Raw genomic sequence first — 10,140 nt, 5'->3', positions numbered from 1 at the left:
GTCACCACAACATGAGGAACTGTATTAAAGGGTCGCAGCATTAGGAAGGTTGAGAACCACTGGTATAGATTAATATGTTTTAGATGCAAAGGAGATGCATAGTTCAATTACCATATTTTACAGATGATGAAACTAAGATCCAAAGATATGTCAAATTTATACAGCTTGTAGGTGGCATAGTTTCTAATAGAATCCAGGTTTCCTGAATACAGAAGAGAGGAATGCAAATATCAGGACACAGAAAGTGCCCTGCACCTAATAAAGAGCAGTAGGATATATTTGTAAGTAAGTGGCCATTTGAATGAGATTTTTGTTTCCCTTACTATAACTGACATGTAACATTAGGCAAGTTGTTGATATTCTAAACCTATAGTGGATATCAGAAAAGTTTTGACCTGTTTGATAGCAAACACACAGAGATAAATATTTCATCAAATGACATTCAATTGGCTGTTAAAGGATGCAGTGAGGTGATCAGGCCTACAAGGTGCCTGGATAGGATTTAATCACATGGTTCAGAAGTGCAGCTTCAAGGGTCTCCTCAAATCAGCCAGATCCAGAGGACCTCCCACAGTGGGCTTTCCTGAGAGGCCAGAGAGTCAACTCTTGTTAAGTTTTGAAGTGTACTGGGGTGGGGGCGGGTGGGGGAAGCTGCTAGCTACAGTTCCAGGTGCAGATTTTGTTTCTGTCATCCACTCTTTTTTTTTTTTTAACATTTATTCAGAGCTCTTGAGATCTTTTTTTTTTTTAAATATATATTTTATTGATTTTTTACAGAGAGGAAGGGAGAGAGATAGAGAGTTAGAAACATCGATGAGAGAGAAACATCGACCAGCTGCCTCCTGCACATCTCCCAATGGGGATGTGCCCACAACCCAGGTACATGCCCTTGACCGGAATCGAACCCGGGACCTTTCAATCTGCAGGCCGACGCTCTATCCACTGAGCCAAACCGGTTTTGGCTGTCATCCACTCTTATTAAGTAAATTTATAACAGTAAAACATTTAGTTAAGGCTGATAGAATTTCTTCTTTTAGATTTCCTGTTGGATGAATTTCCTTAGCTAGATAATTCTTCAGGCCACCTTAAGACATACCCATTGCATAAACTGTCCCATGGAACCTATTTTCTTCCTCTATCAATGAGGAAAGGATGCAAACTGAAAACACTCTGTGTCCTGTGGTTGTTAACACCTCTGCTTTCTCACCAAGTGAAGACTATCATGCTGGTGTGACTGAATACAAAATAAATAACCCAAGGATCATTGTTAAAGAGTGCCCTCTGGAATTTGAAAGGTCAAAAAGTCCATTGCCTCCAGGTATTTTCCCCAGCATCTTAAATTGCAAGGCTGAAAGATTCAATAATTTATTTTAAGGTCTATCTTCCAAGAAAAACCCTATTAAAATAGAAATATTTGCTTAGAGCATCTTGTCACTTCTTATCTATAATAATAATAACAGTGTAATATGCTAATTAGACCCGATGACCTTCCAGACGAAGCCGGGGCTGCTAGGGAAGCCCGGGTCCTGGGTGCCAGAGGGAAGCCGGTGCTGGCAGCTGGGGGAAGGAAAGCCTATTCTTGTACAAATTTTGTGCATTGGGCCTCTAGTATCACAATAATATTATAGGGTATTTTAGCTTTTATAGACAAAAATTTGACCTCTGGAGACCCAGAAAGTGAAAAATGACTGAAAGATGTTATGTTCTTACAACACGAGTTCGCCCTGTTCAGATAATTGGATGGCACAAAGTATATGACTATGGTGGATTAGGTAGGTTGCCACATGGCTGGCAAAGTTTATAAAAAAGTTATTTTCATCAAATTTGTCTACTTTATATAACAGTTTTAAACTTTAAAAAAATTCTTATTTTTGTGAATATATTTTTTATTGATTCCAGAGAGAAAGAGAGAAGGGGAGAGAGAGATAGAAACATCAATGATGAGAGAGAATCATTGATTGGTTGCCTTCTGTATACCCCCTACTGGGGATAGAGCTTGCAACCTGGGCATGTGCCCTGAATGGGAATTGAACCACGAATTTCTGGTTTATAGGTTGACACTCAACCCCTGAGCCACACCAATCGGGCTTATATAACATCTTAAAATTTAAATCCAGGCTTTACCTTTCTAGAATCCCTTGGACTAATCAGAGCTGACTTCATTGACAGCTTGCTCTGGTTAATTACTATGTTTTAACTGAATGCCCCAAAGTATTGATGTAGTCAAGGACCACGTCAAGCCTCAGGACACTAGAAAATGTTGGCAAAACTCTGGAGACAGTTTATCAATATCTAAGGTATTTATTGTTTTAAAAAAATCACACAAAAGTCTATAGATGCATGGGTAATAATACTACAGTCTAAACAGTATGATTAGCTGAAGATTTCTTAAAAATTAAAAATCTTCAGGCCACATATATTGAACCATATTAACTAATGTATGCTTCTTACAAGATAAAGCTCTAGTAAGTATCCTATATAATAAAAGCCTAATATGCTAAGTGTCTAGTCAACTGGTCAGCTGTTCAACCAACCAAAGCATAATCCTATCTAATAAAATAGTAATATGTAAATTAACCACCACTCCACAACAAAGATAGTGGCACCCATAGTGGCTGGGGTGGGATGCTGGCGGCGTCGCCCTGGCAACACAAGCCCAGCGTCTGCGCCCTGGCAGTGTGGAGGGAGGGGAGGGATCTCGGGCCGGAGGCCAGGGTGAGGGACGCTAGCATTGTTGCAGGTTGGGCTGAGGGACCCCACCCCCCCCACTTCCCATGCATGAATGTCTTGCACCAGACCTCTAGTATGGTAATGATATGCTAAGGCTTTTCAACCACTTGCTATGATGTGCACTGACCACCAGGGGGCAGATGCTCCAACTGGTAGGTTAGTTAGCTGATCAGGACTGAGCGAAATGGGTCAGACATGCCCTGGAGCCCTCCCGTGGTCCCTCCCTGTCTGGCCAACCTCCCATGTCCCTCCCCAGTCCAGATCATGCACTGGTGGGGTCCCTCGGCCTGGCCTGTGCCCTCTTGCAATCCTGGACACCTCGGGGGATGTTGAAGAGTCGGTTTCAGCCTGATACCACAGGCCAGGCCGAGGGTCCCCACTGGTGCATGAATTTGTGCACTGAGCCTCCAGTGTTATATAACAGTCCTCAACATTAAATGTAGTATTTTATTTATTTATTTATTTAATATATTTTATTGATTTTTTACAGACAGGATGGGAGAGGGATAGAGAGCTAGAAACATCGATGAGAGAGAAACATCAATCAGCTGCCTCCTGCACACCCCCTACTGGGGATGTGCCCGCAACCAACGTACATGCCCTTGACCGGAATCGAACCTGGGACCCTTCAGTCCACAGGCCGATGCTCTATCCACTGAGCCAAACCGGTTAGGGCTGTAGTATTTTATTTTTAACAGTTATTTGTTACACTTAATTTGGAAACATAAATCTCATAGTATATGAGATACATCCTTGGCCAGGGTTCCAGGACACATAAACTTGTAGTTCATGTCAACTAGTTGCAATCTGTGTGACTTCAAGGAGATAGCCTGGTCACCGTGAAAGATAGTTTTACTCCTCATCTGAGAAAGCAGCAGGCACTCTTGCTTGTCTATCCAGGTTTATGTCCCTTTTTGCTGCCTGCCATTTGCCAAACTCTAGGCCACAGTATTTCAGTCTCATAGCATGACTTGTGATTGTCTGATATGGCAACGCTCTCTTTTGCTTTTATGCCTTTGAATCTGCTAGTGAACGGGAAGTTTGGAGGCAAGATCCTGAAGCAATCTTTCCCTCTTCTCACTTTTTCAATGTATCCTTCCTAAAACTTGTCCTGACTCCACTCTAGGCTATCTCCTGGGGTGATTATGTGAGCTCTCACAAAATAGGGTGAACATAAATCTTGTGTTTTCAGATGTAGTCCCCATTTATATCTGTTTTCCTAACTGAATTATTAATAGTGACCTCTTTTCCTCTCAAGTTTCCCAGTTTGTAAAATAAATTACATAGATGCACAACACAGTATCCTCTGTCTATTCCCATCTTTCCATTTATGATTTTGTATTATTACTACCAATTTAAGTAAGTGTTGTCCCCAGAAGAATATAAAATCTTTAGCATCACATGAAATGTACCTTATTTGTCTGAGTATCACCAGAATGCTCAGTTAGTCTAGCTCTTGAATCTAAATACCTAGGCATGCAATAATGTTAAGGATTGGACTTAAAGACTTACAACTCTCAAAATTTCTGTAGTTGGAATTAAATTATTTTTAAACATCATACTTATGCAGGAAATCAGAGTCATAAGTCATATTGATTAATCCCGATCAATAAAAATGCATGCTTATGTATTACTATATATATTTAATTACATTTTATATGAAACTATAATCTATTAAATATTATAAACATTACAAAATTCTATTTAATAAAAGGCTAATATGCAAATTGTCCCCTCGGGAGTTCAACCACTCACTATGATGTGTGCTGACCACCAGGGGGCGATGTGGAATGAAGGAAGGCCCTGGCCTGCAGCCTGCAGGCATGGAAGGAAGGCCCCGATTGGCCCTGATCACCGGCCAGGCCTAGGAATCCTACCCATGCATGAATTTCATGCACCAGGCCTCTAATATATTTATAAAATAAATTAAAAAACATTAAACAAAATTAATATACATAGTGGTTCTATCTTTTTCTTATGCCTTAATGATTCATACTTAGCCCCTTTTAGAGTGGGACTATTGAACAATTGATCAAAGAAAGTGTATATAAAAATGCTCTTTTTGATAGAAAAAATTATTCTGAATGGAGGATTTGTCAAAATGGTTGTGTTTATTCTTATTAGAAGTTTTTATTTTTCTTTAACTACAATATTAAAGAAAAGATAATAGGAAAAATAGCAACATATATCAGAGCATTTGGTTCCATGAAAATTACAAATTTAGAAATAGTTTTAGAAATTACTTAATAGTTTAACGCCTCTTAATTCAGCTCTTAAAATTTTTAATGGTTTCTAAGACCCTAAAAGTCATATTCTCTGGATATACTACAGGTATCATTATATCATAAAATTACAACTATGCATGTTTAAATAAAAGTAATAATTCCTTACATTTAAATGGTGATTTGGAGATATTCAAAACTTTGACATGTGTTATCTTACTTTTTTCAACAAAGACTTTGTGAGACAGAGGAAGTATTATTGTTTCTCTTTTTTAAAAATTTATTTATTGTTAATCCTCACTTGAGGATATTTTTCCATTGCTTTTCTGAGAGAGTGGAAAGGAAGAGAGAGAGAGAGAGAGAGAGATGAGAGAGACACATCTACTGGTTGACTCTTGCACTAATCCCAGGAGCAGGGAGTGAATCTGCAACCCAGGTACATCATCTTGACCTGGAATGGAACCCCCAACTCTTAGGTACATGAGCCAACACTCTAACCACTGAGACTACCAGCCAAGGCTCTCTTTTTCTTTTTCTTTTTTGTTGAAATTAATATTAGTTTCTGACATTGCCAGAGTCTTCTCCTTCTAAATCCAGTAATTCTTTCACTAACTTTTTGCATAAACAATTATTTAAACATTAGTTAATATTAATATAGTTCTGAAGTACTTAAAAACATAAGCTTCTCATTGTTACTATTAACTACAGCCCTTTATCTCAATTCTTTTATACTCATGACATTTGTAGTAAGTTCAGGTATGAGTACTAATTAGCTCTAACCACAGCTACACTACCAAAAAAGACATAAGGAAGTTCCTTAATTAAGAGCTTCAGTGATTATAATTGCAGAAACACTAGAAAACTTTTTCTTTTCTTGGCTATCCACTACATTTTCATAGATATAATTCATCATTATGTGCACTCCAGTGTCAAGAATGTCTTATTGGGTTGGAGGAGTGGGGTGATTCATGTTTTTCTTTCTCTTGCAAGGTTCTCTGAACTTTATTTCAACCTGTTTTCCCATGAGGAAAAAAATTTTTAAGTTTCTTTCTTTTTCTTAAGTTTATTTCTTAATATATATATACTGAATACAATGATAGCTTAAGTCTTACTTTATTGGTTATCCTTTTTCATTAAACTAGGGACAGATGTTTTTATGCCTTGTTAACAGCTGTTTTTTATCAAGTAGAATTTTCATAACTTTTTTAAGTCTTCGCCAGAGGATATGTATTTATTGATTTGAGAGAGAGGAGAAGAGAGAGAAACATTGATGTGAACAGAGCAACATCGATTGGTTGCCTCTCTGTCAATGTTAAGGTCAGGAGAGTGTTTGTCCTATTGTGCTGAAATTGCACACATCATTTCAGTGTTGAAACATTGATGTGAACAGAGCAACATCGATTGGTTGCTTCTGCCAATGTTAAGGTCAGGAGAGTGTTTGTCGTATTGTGCTGAAATTGCACACATCATTTCAGTGTCCCTCCAGAAACACTTAGTAATATGACATACTAAGCTGCCAAAAAGGACAAACCTGTGTTCAACTTAAACCTAGTGATTCAATTATTCACAAAGGTAAGAATAGATGTTCCTGAAAAATCAGTTATTTCTTCCACAGTACAAACCAGTTCTTGTTTCAAATTGTAAGTTTGGCACTATTGGGAGAATAGACTGGAAAGTGGTGGGCAAGAGTAAAGGAAAAGCAGATGCCCACACCAGGAGGCAATTTAAAAAGTCTAGGATGCATTTGGTGGTGGTTTGGGCAAGATGGTAACTGTAGAGCTTGGAAATAGATGTTTGAATTGAGTAACCAGGTAGAGATACAGTGTTGTGATTATTGAAAAGAGAACTCATTTTATTATAGAGTGGAATTGAAATCTATATTTATTTTTTCTTACATGTTAATTTTCTGATGATTCCTTGGCATCTAAGTAGAAATGACAAGTTGAAAGTTGGTTAAATTGATTTAAAACTCAGGAAAAATCATGGGCAGGGTTTTAAATTTGGAGTCATTAGTATGTAAACGCTTTCAGTTGAAATATCAAAAACTATAAACTTGCCTAGGGAAACTCAGGTTAACAAAAATCATTGAAGAAGAAAATAATGCAGCGCAGCGAGGACCAGCAAAGTGGCTGTTAATTTAAAAACTACAGGAAGCCATTTGAGTGGCAGAAACCCTGGAAGGATGAGCAAGGAAAAGAAGACTGACGCTACAAGGCCCCTTTCCTTGTCTCTTACTAGAGAATTAGGTGCGCTCATTGGGATGAATACCAGGTGGGGCACAAGTAGGTTTGCAGTTGTGAGTACACAAAACAGAGGTTATTTTTGTATTTTTATTTATTAATTAATTATTGTATTATTTTCCATGCAAGCAACTGTAAACCTACTTTTGCCCTACCCTGCTACAAGGATATTACAGAAGCTCTGTGATTTACAATGGCGTTACCTGCTGGTAAGTTGAAAATATTGAAACTTGAAAAAACACATTTAATACACCTAACCTATCAAACATCGCCTAGCTGGTTTCTACTGAATGCATATGGCTTTTTTGCACCATCCTAAAGTCGAAAAAATCATTAAGTTGAACCATTGCAAGTCAGGGACTATCTGTATTTTGCTAACATACTAGATGTTTTTTATTACATTTATTCTGTTTTGTGCTTCCACCTCTCTGTTCTTCTTCTCCTTTAGTTCTCTGTTTAAATTATCTCTTCCTCAGAGAGGATTACCCTGCCTATTCAGCATAAAAAGGTCTTCTCATTATTCACTCCCATAGAATCTGTTTATTTTGTGAGATTTACTACAATATAATTTTGTTCTAATTTGCATATATACTGTGCAAAATGTCTATCCTTTGTAGATTGCAACTTTTGTGCTTTGCATAACATTCAAACTCTTCAAATTTGATTCAGGACCATTGGGTATGTTTTTAACGTTTCCTCTTCGTGAACTTCTCTCCAATAACACACTGCTTGTTGGCTGTATAATGCAACAAAGAAGGGACCCTGCCTAAGAAGATTGAGAATATTTGACTCAGTCTGAGTCTCTAGAGACTCAAGTACACATAGATTTTTCTTTTCTTGTCTTTGGAGAGTTCTTCCTTAGGAACAGTTTTCTTTGCTGTCTTTTCACCATTAAAGTCATAGTATTCGAAGAACCATGATTAGAGCCAAATACTGTGGAAAAGGGGTCAAGAAACCTATTAGTCCTGCTTTTAGTGTTCTTTTTTTAAAATTGATATTGATTGATTGATTGCTTTCACAGAGAAACAGAGAGGAAGAGAGAGAGAAACATCAATGTTGAAAAAGAATCATTGATTGGCTGCTTTCTGCACGCCCCACACTGGGGATCGAGCCCACAACCTGGGCATGTGCCCTGACCGGGAATCGAACTGTAACCTCCGGCTTCATATGTTGACGCTTAACGACTGAGCCAAGCCAACTTGGTTTAGTGTTGTTCTTGAGTTTGCCAGTAGGCTAGGCAAAATGAGTTCTGAAAGCTTTAAACAGACTAAGCCGACTCATGAAGCCACTGGACCTTAGACCAAAGCTGTAGCTAGCAATAGAATTTGTGTTATTACCTGCCTCTGTCTTCTGGTCATCTCCTTTTTCATTCTTCAAACGTTCTAAATTGAAGCCAAATGTAGTTTCAGTTGTGAAATAACATACACGAATAAGTTGCAGCAAACATAAAGGGTAAGGATTGTTAACCACAACATTTAGGTATATTAACAGAGTCTAATATCAATTTAGTGACCTATATGAAGTCACAGACTAGAAAGTAGAAGAACAATAATTAGTATTCCAGTTATGTTGGAATATAAAAATATGTGGTCTCAATATTACATTAATTTGCTTTCATGGCAAATCATAGTAGCACCCATAGAAGAGAGCATTCTTTTTTAACTCAAAAATGTTCACAATTTTATTGAATTTGAGAGAAAAGTACATGTCCTGAGAAATCAGAGTTGTGGGAAATATGTATTTGTGACGGATTGGATTTAGATATGAATAGGAGAGAATGATGGATTTTCAAGATGCTAGAGGTGTAAAGGGCAACATAAATCATAATACCAAGGAAGTACAAGTGTGTCCTACATGCCACTACCATCAAGTAATGTGTTGTTGAATAATAGGTTGAGACTAAATTCCTCTCATTTCTCTTTCTTTTATGTTTTAACTAGGGGCCCGGTGCACAAAAATTTGTGCACTGGGGAGGGGGTTCCCTCAGCTCAGCTTGCCCCCTATCACATACTGGGAGCCCTAGGGGATTTCCTACTACCTGCTCCCTGCTCCCCTTGGGGAGTGGGCCTAAGCCACAGTCTGGCCTCCCTTTGTGGGAGTCGACCGGGCTGATCAGGGGAAGGCACCAGCCCCATCACCGCACTGTTGCAGCCACTGCCAGTCACCGCAGCCACCAAGGTGTTTTCATCAACACGGACTCCAGTCCCTTTAGATGGGGAGGTTGTGGCCCCGCCCCCTGTCACACGCAGAGCCACAGGGCGATCAGGGGGTTGGGGAGCTCCCCCCTATCAGGCACAGAGCAGGGCTGATCAGGGGGTTGGGGCGCCTTCCCCTGTCACGAACAGAGCAGGGCGGATAGGGAGGTTGTGGCCCCGCCCCCTGTCACACACAGAGCCGGAGGGTGATCAGGGGGTTGGGGAGCTCCGCCCTATCAGGCACAGAGCAGGGCTGATCAGGGGGTTGGGGCGCCTTCCCCTGTCACGAACAGAGCAGGGCGGATAGGGAGGTTGTGGCCCCGCCCCCTGTCACACACAGAGCTGCAGGGCGATCAGGGGGTTTGGGCGCTGCCCCCTGTCACGCTGATCTCGGTGCCGGGAGCCTCGCTGCTCCGCTGATCCCGGTGCTGGGAGGCATATTACCCTTTTACTATATAGGATAGAGGCCTGGTGCATGGGTAGGGGCTGGCTGGTTTGCCCTGAAGGGTGTCCTGGATCAGGGTGGGGGTCCCCACTGGGGTGCCTGGCCAGCCTGGATGAGGGGATGATGGCTGTTTGCAGCTGGTCACACCCCCTTCAGGGTGGGGGTCCCCACTGGGGTGCCTGGCCAGCCTGGATGAGGGGATGATTGCTGTTTGCCGCTGGTCACACCCCCTTCAGGGTGGGGGTCCCCACTGGGGTGCCTGGCCAGTCTGGGTGAGGGGCTGAGGGCTGCTTTCAGGCTGGCGGTTG

This window comes from Myotis brandtii, unplaced genomic scaffold, assembly GCF_000412655.1.
Source record: "Myotis brandtii unplaced genomic scaffold, ASM41265v1 scaffold588, whole genome shotgun sequence".
Classification (NCBI taxonomy): Eukaryota; Metazoa; Chordata; class Mammalia; order Chiroptera; family Vespertilionidae; genus Myotis; species Myotis brandtii.
The sequence above is the reverse complement of the archived record's forward strand: the minus strand, read 5'-3'. Positions refer to the sequence as shown.